Genomic DNA, 11,084 nt, shown 5'->3' on the forward strand with positions numbered 1-11,084 from the left:
ATTTTTCATTCATTTTTTGAATGATTGTTTATTTTTTATTATTGTGGGCTCAGTTTTAACTATTTTTTTTTTTTTTTTAAAAAACATTCTTTTTTTGAAACGTAAGGTGCCTCATGGTTCCCATCGTCGAGCAAAAAAAGTGAACCGGTGCTTAGGACCACGGGGGAAACTAGGTGCCCAGTCTTCTTCTTCTTCTGGGGCTTTACTCCCCAACAAGGGGGTATACGGTCCCTTCCTTCCCTCCCTGCCTGAAACCAATGGAGGATCAGATCTTCTAGGTTCGCCCCCCCAAAGAGGGGACTTTCTGAACTCTTGAATGACTGGTGACGGCCAAAAGGCAGGACCCCATCCCATCCTTTAAAAGAAGAGTCTTTAGGAAACTGCCTCCACGGTTGCATTTTTCAGTCCAAAAAAACCCAATAGAATAAAAAAAACAATATAAAAATATTTAAGTGAGGAATAATATAAAAAAGTGCAGTTGGAATGGTCCAGGAGCATCTGATCTGCTTACCAACAGAAGCACATGTTGGGTCCCCTGGGGAACTAAGCCAAGTGGCTCCAAAATGCACATTGAGCTTTATAAATCTGCTCAGCTTTAAGGGGACCAAGCTTTCCCTTTCTCACAGGTACTGACTTGATCTTCTTAAACTTTGTTTCCTGTTGTGCTATATCCGGCAGCTGCTATCTTGTTGCCATATCAAATGCTTTCAATTGTTACTGTTACTCCCTCAGATAGATCATGGAAATAGCTTTATCGCTACAAAATAACCTCATATTTCTCAAAAAACCTCCAGTGCTATCGGTTCATAATCTGCAATAATAATATATGCCAAATTCATTTATAATCCTTTTTATAACATACAACTTGGTCTGAGAGTAGGATCGCTATGCAGCATTCACAATACAGACTATGCCTTGGGAAACAAGTGCGGCGTGAATCGCGTTAAAGAAACGCTCACGTCAAGAGCAAAACGTTGCCCAGGCTTGGCTAAGCCCAATGTAGGTTAAAGGAATGCCCAGGCTTGGCCAAGACCAATGTAGGTTAAAGGAATGCCCAGGCTTGGCTAAGCCCAATGTAGGTTAAAGGAATGCCCAGGCTTGACCAAGACCAATGTAGGTTGAAGTAATGCCCAGGCTTGACCAAGACCAATGTAGGTTAAAGGAATGCCCAGGCTTGGCTAAGCCCAGTGTAGGTTAAAGGAATGCCCAGGCTTGACCAAGACCAATATAGGATGAAGCATTGCCCAGGCTTGACCAAGACCAATGTAGATAGAAATGTTGCCCAGACTCGGTAGAGACCAAAGTGGTTTGAAATGTAGCCCAGAAGTGACGTAGACAGGCTTGACCAAGACCAATGTAGGTTGAAGCATTGGCCAGGCTCGACAAAAGCCAAAGTAGGTTGAAATGTAGCCCAGAAGTGACTTAGACTGATGCAGTACGAAGCATTACCCAGGCTTGACCAAGACCAATGTAGATCAAAATGTTGCCTGTCCTGTTCCACAAAAATACTATGGAAATTGTCATGATTCGAGCTGTGGTCTACTTTAGATTTTGTCTTACAGTTTCCTTACATGGATGATGGGCATGCGCATTCTCATGGAGCATTCTATAGCATGGAGTGGTCCTCAATAGAGAATTTGAGGGTAGCAGATGATCCAAATATACACTTATCAATGTATTTTAAACCAGGGGCTAGAAAAGTTTGAATTTATTCTTAGCGGAGTCCTTCTTACCGCAGAATCCTCCAGTATTTGCCCCATTCTGTAGAAATGTACTTGACGCTAAAGGGGAAACCCCCCCCACCTCTAACCAGTAGAATTTAGTAGATTATAGCATTGCAGGATTACATGATTTTAGGAGGCACATTAATAAAAAGTTTGGCAGCGGCGTTCATAAATAAAAATTATAAAAATCAGGTGTATTAATGCCAACAGAATATTTAATGAAATGAAAACACAAGCAGAAACACGTAACAATACAGATGCTGGGTTTATAAATAACGTCTGCCAGGAGTTTATATTTACTTAGATTTTTTTCTCATTTATTCCCAGGAAATGCAGTTTATTCTGGCAACGAACGCTATTTTTTTTTTTTAGCCAAAAAACACAATTTGTTGATATTTAATTCCCATCAGTGCAAGAAAACGGAGATTAAATGTTTTTTACACCACATTTAAAGGGATTCTCCAGTGCATATTGCATACCCAGTTGGAGTGGCAGAGAGGGTACGGGGGTCTGTTGACCATCGGCCCACCAGGCATTTGCCCGGCGGCTGATTCTAGCAACCACGTTTCACCGAGCCACATTCTTAAGGGTTTGTTGACCCCGTGATGGATAATAATCACCTTGTAAGGATTTAAAATATAAAATGTATGGGCAATCCATGGTTTTTTAAAGAGCGAAGAGATGAGCAGGTTTTTTGAACACAAATGGCTGATGGGTGGCCGGCATCTGCGGTGGTAACCAGGGGCAAGACTGGAGGTGGAAATCGCCATCGATGGGGAAGTCAACTGGCCTTTTCCCTCTAAACTCTTATGATTCTGTACCTTTAATATATGGAAGTTTTGCTTCTTCTTCTCGTTAATATGGCTATTCTGCCACAAGAATGCGGGTTCAAGTTCTCACCGCTCTTTATTAAAGCTCCTTTGGATATTTCACGCCACCTGCTCTTCTTCCCCAATAGCTCCTTGTTCCCCGAGAGAATGTCCTGTGGTCATTTCATCATCGCAAGTGGCCGGGTCATCACAAATCATTTCAAATGACCCCGTAGGAGGCTCTGTATCAATACGGCCACCGGATACGGCCCGCGCATGCATCCTCGTTCGCCTCTTTTGGAAAAATTGCGGTGAAGCTAAATATCGAACCTGCAAAATAAAACACAACTTATAATATAGAACTTACTTTACAAAGGCTTCAAAGCTAACCTTAGCTGTTTAGGGAGAAGGCATTGGGAAGAGACGAGTTACCTACAAACCGAAGAGTAAATCCGACCATAGGGAAACTTTCCGGAATAAAGGTGAGGAAGGTGCCCAAGTTTTCTGGAGGGCAGGGAAAGGATCAGGCCAAATGCCGCTCTCCCACCCAGCGATTAAACACACCGGCCCAGAAGCCTAAAAACCAGTTCTTATATCTGGAGCCACTGATATTTCCCCATCAAATGCTGAATAACCCAGATTTACCAAAAATAACCGACAGCTATTCGTGTAAAAATAAATAAATAAATAAAAAAATACGTCTTTTATCATTTCTCAACCAGGTGCTCAAACAACATCTACGATGATACGCACCCTGCCGTTGATCATGGCCGCCTGGACCACAAGATGATTTGCTGGAAAATAAAAAATTATATATATATACAATTATAAAAAATAAGCTACAAAAAATGCACGAGCAAATAAAGTTGAAATCCAGTCTTAAAGGTCGTTGTGGAAATCAAAATGTATTTTTTTTTTAATTCAGTTTTTACGGGTACTTTAAAATTTCTCTCTCTTCTTTGAGTGAATATCATTGGTTGAAGGGGAACAAGTAAGAATACTTCACCTTTGATTTTCCTAAGGTACCTAAATAACAATGTTGAAGCTGCCAAGACCATTAGGAATCTCAGTGATATGGAAAGGTACGTTATCCAGGACTTGCTCCTGTTTCCATGATTTGCTGCATTTTCCTTCAGAGTGTTTATAATGCCTGGAATTAACCAAAAAGTAGTATGAAACATAAAAATCACAACTCATCTCAACTGCCTGTTGGGAACTCTCTGGGTTTGACCCGGAGTCTCCAAGTGAAGCCGTGCGTCACTGGGTCTCAGGCTTACTTCTCTCTTTCCCCAGACTGGAGGGGTGAGGTTTAGCCACGTCCACTCACCACCCACTTCCCTGCTAGTCCTGCCCCTTACAAAGCCACTGCCACAGAAGAGGGAGGGATCTAGGTAACCTGCCATAAGAAGCACCCAGGTTTATTGGACCTCCAGGCCATTCTTTGTATGCAGAGTAGCATTTAGCTCCACCCATTTCTTGGAAATGCACACCCACTCCTCCGCCTGCTTATTCCCCGCCCATTTTACAGATCCTCCCCAGCCAGAGTATTAATATAGGAAGGAGAGAAGGGCAGAAACTGGGAGAGGACCCATATTATTAATTGTTTGTAGCAAAGTATAATATAATAAATTATTATTAATAATTATTAATTATTATCATTATAATATTATAATATGATTTTGGTTAGCACCCCAGAAAAAAGAAAGATTAACTATTATTAAAACATAATTTGTGGGGTTTTTTTGTGGGTTACAAACCTGATCTGCCAGCTTTTGACATTTTTAGCCTTCCTGCCTGCTAAAATTTCAGGGAAATTCATCACATCAGGTCCGGAACATGAATTTATTCTACCAGACCCATTGATTATCAATAATGGTGGCTTCTCTGGTGTTTTGGAGATGATGAAGAACAGAACGGGGGCCACAGTGAAAGAAAAGAGGACCTTACAAAGTTTGTCAATGGGGAATATTGGTAGCCAATCGCCTTTGGCTGTCAGTGTCTTATCCTAAAACAAAGAAGATTCTGTGTAACTCACCAAACACATTGATCTTTATCACATGTCCTACTCCTTGCTGAGCGCCGAAGTCTGCCCAACATTTATAGAATCCAGTATCGTTTTCATGAACCGATAGAAACTTTAGCAGATAAACCCCATCGTTCCTTCTACGTTCTTCCCATTGAACGGAGATCCCCGGACCTCCTGCTATAGCTTGGCATATTGTGTCTCCAGAAACCTTGCACCAAGTCACATGGGGTGGTCGTTGGGAACAGAACTGGACGGGACACTCTACGGTGAGAGGCGCTCCTGCAGATCTATTGTACTGAGTGCTCCTGGGAATGAGTACATGATTTCTACAAGACTCTTCTCCTGGGAACGAAAGGATGAAAAGAGAAAAAACAAAGTGTATGTGTTCTTACGCTTGGAAGTATTTATGTGGGAGACTTGTTGGCTTGATCACCTGAATGGGGTCTACAATAGTTGGACACAGCAGCTATCTTATTGGGAAAAAAAACCAAATGGAGATCCTTTAGCCTGTCCTCAAAGTATTTTTATCCTGCAAATCATTCATCTTCTAATTTCTCTGAAGAAATATCATTCCTAAGATGGTCTCTCCAATGCGAGAGTTGAAGTCTGACCAGGGATCTAGAACGTGCGAGAACCACCTCCCTCCTCCGGCTATTAATGCCTCTTGCTATACAACCCAGCACCCTGCTCACTTTTCCCGACGCTTTCTTGCGCTCTCTGAATCCAGGCGATCCCTGATTCGGAGTGCTTACCAGTCACAGGATTGATGAGCAGATTGACGGCTGAAATCATCATTAGAATGACTTCTTTCCTCCGAATAACGAGATCCATTCTGATCGGTGGAGGGGGGCTCCGAGCTGCTGGCTTCGTTCAGTGCGATAAAATTACACTTCAGTTCAGGTTAAAATGGAATCTACCGGTAAAAATGATCGAACTCGGCCACTCAAAAAAAGAATTTCACTTTCAGGTGTTTGTCACGGCGAGCGACGGGTTAGAGGAACGCTTCTGCTTTTTGGAATTGGAGATCCGGCGCCTGAAACTATTTTTAGATATGCAGTCTACCAAACTTTTGTAAACCAAACCATACATTTTTATTCCAGTCCAATTCAATTGAAGCCCCCCGGCCAACAGACGTCACTTGTGCGAGCTTTAACGTGTCAAATTCCACAATTCATTATAATAGATATAACTTTGGGTAACTTTACTAACATTAAATATAAAATTGATTAGCCATGTATATGAATCACGTTACACAAATTAGTACATTATTATTATTATTATTATTATTATTATTATGTCTTGGATTCCATGATAAAAGGTTCACAAGTGTTGTTGTGACTAAAGAGTGGGGCTTCCATAACTCCCAACAGTCCTGATTTTTGGTGCTTTTCTCCCTGCTGTATCACAGCTAAAATCCCTGCTTGAATGCAGGTGACTTCATTTAGAATATCCTAACCAGTCATAGTTTTAATGAGGAAAATCAGGGTGTTATTTCAATAAAGGTCACCACAATGGACAATTAAAGGGTGTATTTTTAAAAAGTCTCGGCATGCCTCGCCCACGGCTTCCACCCATGTTCATACCTCAGGGGTTTCGCCCCAATCTCAGGCTCTCAGGGTAAACAGGAAGATTCACACCGTAGGGAATCGAGTCCGTTCTATACCGCTGTGGTCAGATATAAGACTCCCAATTGGTGCTTGTGCTACCAGTGTGTTATGATTCATTTCTCTTGAATGCCGGTGACTTATTTAAATAAGTATCTATCTTTAAATAATAATAATAACGGGGGTTATTACTGTATACATTGCTGGGGGTTATTACTGTCAGAGCCGGCCTTAAGTGTTCTGGCGCCCTGTGCGGAATACACCTCTGGCGCCCCCCCATCCCCTTCTCACTGTCTCCTCCCCTGCCCCTTCTCACTGCCCCCCCTCTGCCCCTTCTCACTGCCCCCTCCCTCTGCCCCCTCTCCCTATCCTTACTTACCTTGTTACCGGAGTCCTGCGGTGGGAGCGGGAGGCGTCCGTCTTCCACAGAATAATTCCGGCGTTCAGCATGAAACGCCGGCATCGCGACGGAGTCACGGAGAGTGAGGGGCGCCGAGCGGTCGCTGAAAACTTCACGGCCGGCCTTAGGGGTGTGCGCCCCAGCCCGGGACTTAAATTGAAACATCGTTTTTTTTTGTTTGTTTTAACTTTATTTAACATCCTCCATGTTAAATAAAGTTAAAACAACTTTATTTAATATGGAGGATGTTAAATAAAGTAAAAAAAAAAAAACAAACAAAAAAAAACGATGTTTTAATTTAAGTCCCGGGCTGGGGCGCACACCCCTAAGGCCGGCCCGATTACTGTATACAGCGCTGGGGGGTTATATTACTGTATACAGCGCTGGGGGTATTACTGTATACAGCGCTGGGGTTTTTTTATGTATACAGTGTTGGGGGGTATATTACTGTATACAGCACTGGGGGTTATTATGTATACAGTGTTGAGGGGGTATATGACTGTATACAGCGCTGGGGGTTATATTACTGTATACAGCGCTGGGGGTTATATTACTGTATACAGCGCTGGGGGTTATATTACTGTATACAGCGCTGGGGGTTATATTACTGTATACAGCGCTGGGGGGTTATATTACTGTATACAGCGCTGGGGGTTATATTACTGTATACAGTGCTGGGGGGTTAAATTACTGAACACAGCGCTGGGGGTATTACTGTACACAGCGCTGGGGTTTTTTTATGTATACAGTGTTGGGGGGTATATTACTGTATACAGCACTGGGGGTTATTATGTATACAGTGTTGAGGGGGTATATGACTGTATACAGCGCTGGGGGTTATATTACTGTATACAGCGCTGGGTGTTATTTTTATTACTGTATACAGCGCTGGGAGTTATTATTATTACTGTATACAGTTCTGGGGGTTATATTACTGTATACAGTGCTGGGTGTTATATTACTGTATACAGCGCTGGGTGTTATTTTTATTACTGTATACAGCGCTGGGAGTTATTATTATTACTGTATACAGCGCTGGGTGTTATTTTTATTACTGTATACAGCGCTGGGAGTTATTATTATTACTGTATACAGTTCTGGGGGGTTATATTACTGTATACAGTGCTGGGTGTTATATTACTGTATACAGCGCTGGGTGTTATTTTTATTACTGTATACAGCGCTGGGAGTTATTATTATTACTGTATACAGCGCTGGGGTTAATGCTCGATGAGAAAAATATATTCATGGGGCTTTCCCTAGGGGAAAATCACCAAGGTTAAACTCCCAGATCTTAATGGCCACAACACGAGTGTGAGAAATTTAGGTAGATTACGTCTCTTTCTCTACTAAAAACCCACAGAGGAATTGAAATTCACTTTGTGAGCCACAAATAAGGTAGAAAAAAAAACTCCAAAGAAGAACTTAAAAAAATCAATTTCTGGCCGCAGGAGACATAACACCACGAAAAAAAAAAAAGTGTGAAATGGTCCTTTTTTATTAACTGGTATCAGCCGAATCGCGAGAATGTCGGTGCGTTCATTTGAGCTTAATATGTATTCTTCATAAACGAGGCTGCGTAGGACATTAGGATTGGGGTCAAAGCCAAATACCGAATGCTTTGAGGGAAAAGCATAAGGAGATGTCGTTTCAAGGCCTTTATTCTGAGCCTGGAAGGAATCACAATACAACACGTGATGAAATCCGAGGCTCCGCAGTATTAGAGCGTTGCGGAGCGAGGACATGCGCAGATACTAGATACATGGTAGATAAAGGTCCTCTGATGGTCAGAGATCGGTGGGGAGCTTGAAGCTCTCATTATTGAACTGATGAAGGACAATCTAGACAGCTTCTAATTGTCCTCTGAGGAGATGAAGCGACCGATGGCCTCACTGGCCGGAACACTGGCCGGGCACGTGATGATCTTCGTGGGTGGTATGAGGGGTACATTGACTGCTCCCCCAAACCCTCCCAGTTTATCCAGCGATAAAACTGGTCAAGACTTGTTAACTCCCAGCACTTCTCTCCCTTCATACCTAGATATACCCTCAATTACCGTGTAGCCCTTTAATATCTGGGTGTTATTGCCTTGTCCCGAGTCCTGTACCAGTTTCCAGTTCCTTGCCTATGAGTTTGTCTTATCCTGCCGTTCCGTCGCCATTGGGTTCTGAACCCTGTACCAGAATTCTGCCTGCCTTTACTTTCCTTCCTCCTTTTGGACTGACGTCCCTCATCTAAGACTAAGAGCCGGCCTTGCCCTTCTGCACTACGTTCCGGAACCGTCTACCAACGCTTGGTCCGTCTTGACTGCTCTTCTGAGTCCCGCTGTTCACACCGGGTCACAGAAACATTGAACATTGAACATTTCCTCTTAATTTATCTTCAGATTGGAAGGCTGCCAGGAGAGTCGACGCTACAAAAAAATATCATCTGCAATCTTATGGCAAACTTCCCTTTTAGTTATTTATATATATATTATTTTCACAGACAACAGTTTCTTGGTCTTAAATGTAATAAAAGTGTATCTGTATTAGGAAACGATGGTGATACTATGTTATCCTCTGCCGCCGGTGTTTACCAGTATGTATGGACCAGTATATTAGCACTATGGAATTAGATGGCGCTATTTAAAACAAGAAACAAAAACTGTCTGCGCTTCTCACCCTAATAAAGTTGGCAACAAATATATAAACATAATATAAATGAGAGGTTTTGGTTATATGAATTGGCCAAAGCATAATTAAGCTCACCCGCCACGTCAAGGCACACTCTCAATAGGGTGAGAACCGACTCTCACCTCCTACGTAGTGGGCACACAAAGCAGTTTATACGGCTACCAAAACCTTATTAATGTGTTGGGGGAGGTGCAATTAAACCTCCTCCCCATTAACCCCTGGACAGCAAGCTGCAACCAGACTGATGAGGAGCCAACAACCTCAAATACGTGCAAACAGGGAAAAGAAAAAGTGTCGGTGCGCTAAGCTAGTCACAGGCTCAAATAATACAAATGTGTAATACGAGGCCTACCAAACAGGTGTAACCATGCTGCAAGAAACAGTGTATTGGGTGTACAATAAATAATAATAATAATAATAATAATATTCCACTTAGGTTATTTCTCAACTGGTATGAGGAACTCCTGTTGGTTCTCTTTTGTTGTCACTCCACCAAATTACCCACAAATAAAGAAAAAAAAACACAAAAAATGAGTAGTTAACCTCCTCAGTGCCATCGAGTTGCATACTACTTTGCAAAGCCATGGGACGGTATCAGAGGAGAGAATCCACAGAATATGGATCCTATAATGGGATCATGTAAAGGATCCAGGCATAGTGTAAATGCTGCATAGAATACTTATAAAACATAAAAAGACTACTGGCAGTGGCCTTAGATGTTTAAATGAGAGCAGCCCAAGGGGGGGGGCAATTGCCCCCTCCTCCATCTCCCCTGGGTGAATTATATTTCCAAAAGTAACTTTTTTGGTATACAGTACCCAATATTGTCATATCAGTTACTCTGCATGGATAATAAGTACATATTTAGATGAGGTAGCAATCACAAGTTTATTTCTGTTTATGCTTTATTTAAAGGGACACTCCAGCCACATGGTAGCTAAGAGGTTAAATTTCTATGGTGCAGATACAGGGGTATATCTGGGAAGTCTTTTTGCCTTATTCTCAGAGTGAAGGGGCAAATTCCCTCGCTGCCAAAAAAATAAAATGAAGGACCTCCCTTGGGGAGAAAAGCTCTTCCGTGATCTGATGGTTCACTCCACCGATTGGCTGCTTGAAGCATCAGGTCACTGGCAGGAAAGTGGTCCCCTTCAAACCAATGGGAACACTTTCTGGACATGTGTATGGAGGGTCTTTCTAGACCCTCAGAATGCTTCTCGAGCCAATGCAGGAGATTTGGCTAAATAGCCAGGGGGAGGGGCAATTACATATCAGGGGTCTTGCAGGATCCCCTCCCCCCATACAGTTGCAATGAGCACAAAATTTAAAGGGACCACATTTAAGTGCATACGATGGCCATGCGTCCCTTTAAAAACCCGATGAGATTAGCGAATCGTATACATGTTTATGTAGGTGCGCATATATTTATATCTTGCTCGATCATTTCGGTAAAAATGTTACAATTGCAAAAAAAAAAAATACAGATAATTAGAGAATAATTGGAAATTTAAATGTGTCACGTTGCGTTCTGACCTTTAGTCCTCTGAGTTTATTGTTATTATCAGAGCTGGGAATTAACCCCGTTAACCTATGCTATGGAAGGGAATTTTGCAAAGCAAGCAAAACATTTTTCTAATGCATAAAATTAGATGGGCTGGAAACATTTCCTCCCCCTCTCCAAAAAAACTATTTTTTATTTCTTTCGACAGGTACATTTTAGTGAATTTTGTGCTTTTGATACTATGAGTCAGTGAGTTGTTGATGCGCTTGGAGTATAATAAATACAGAAATCTAATGGGCGTAGTAAAAATATAACCAAGGTTCCGTGATACGGAGGAGAGGAGTCGCT

This window comes from Spea bombifrons, chromosome 2 (assembly GCF_027358695.1).
Source record: "Spea bombifrons isolate aSpeBom1 chromosome 2, aSpeBom1.2.pri, whole genome shotgun sequence".
Classification (NCBI taxonomy): domain Eukaryota; kingdom Metazoa; phylum Chordata; class Amphibia; order Anura; family Pelobatidae; genus Spea; species Spea bombifrons.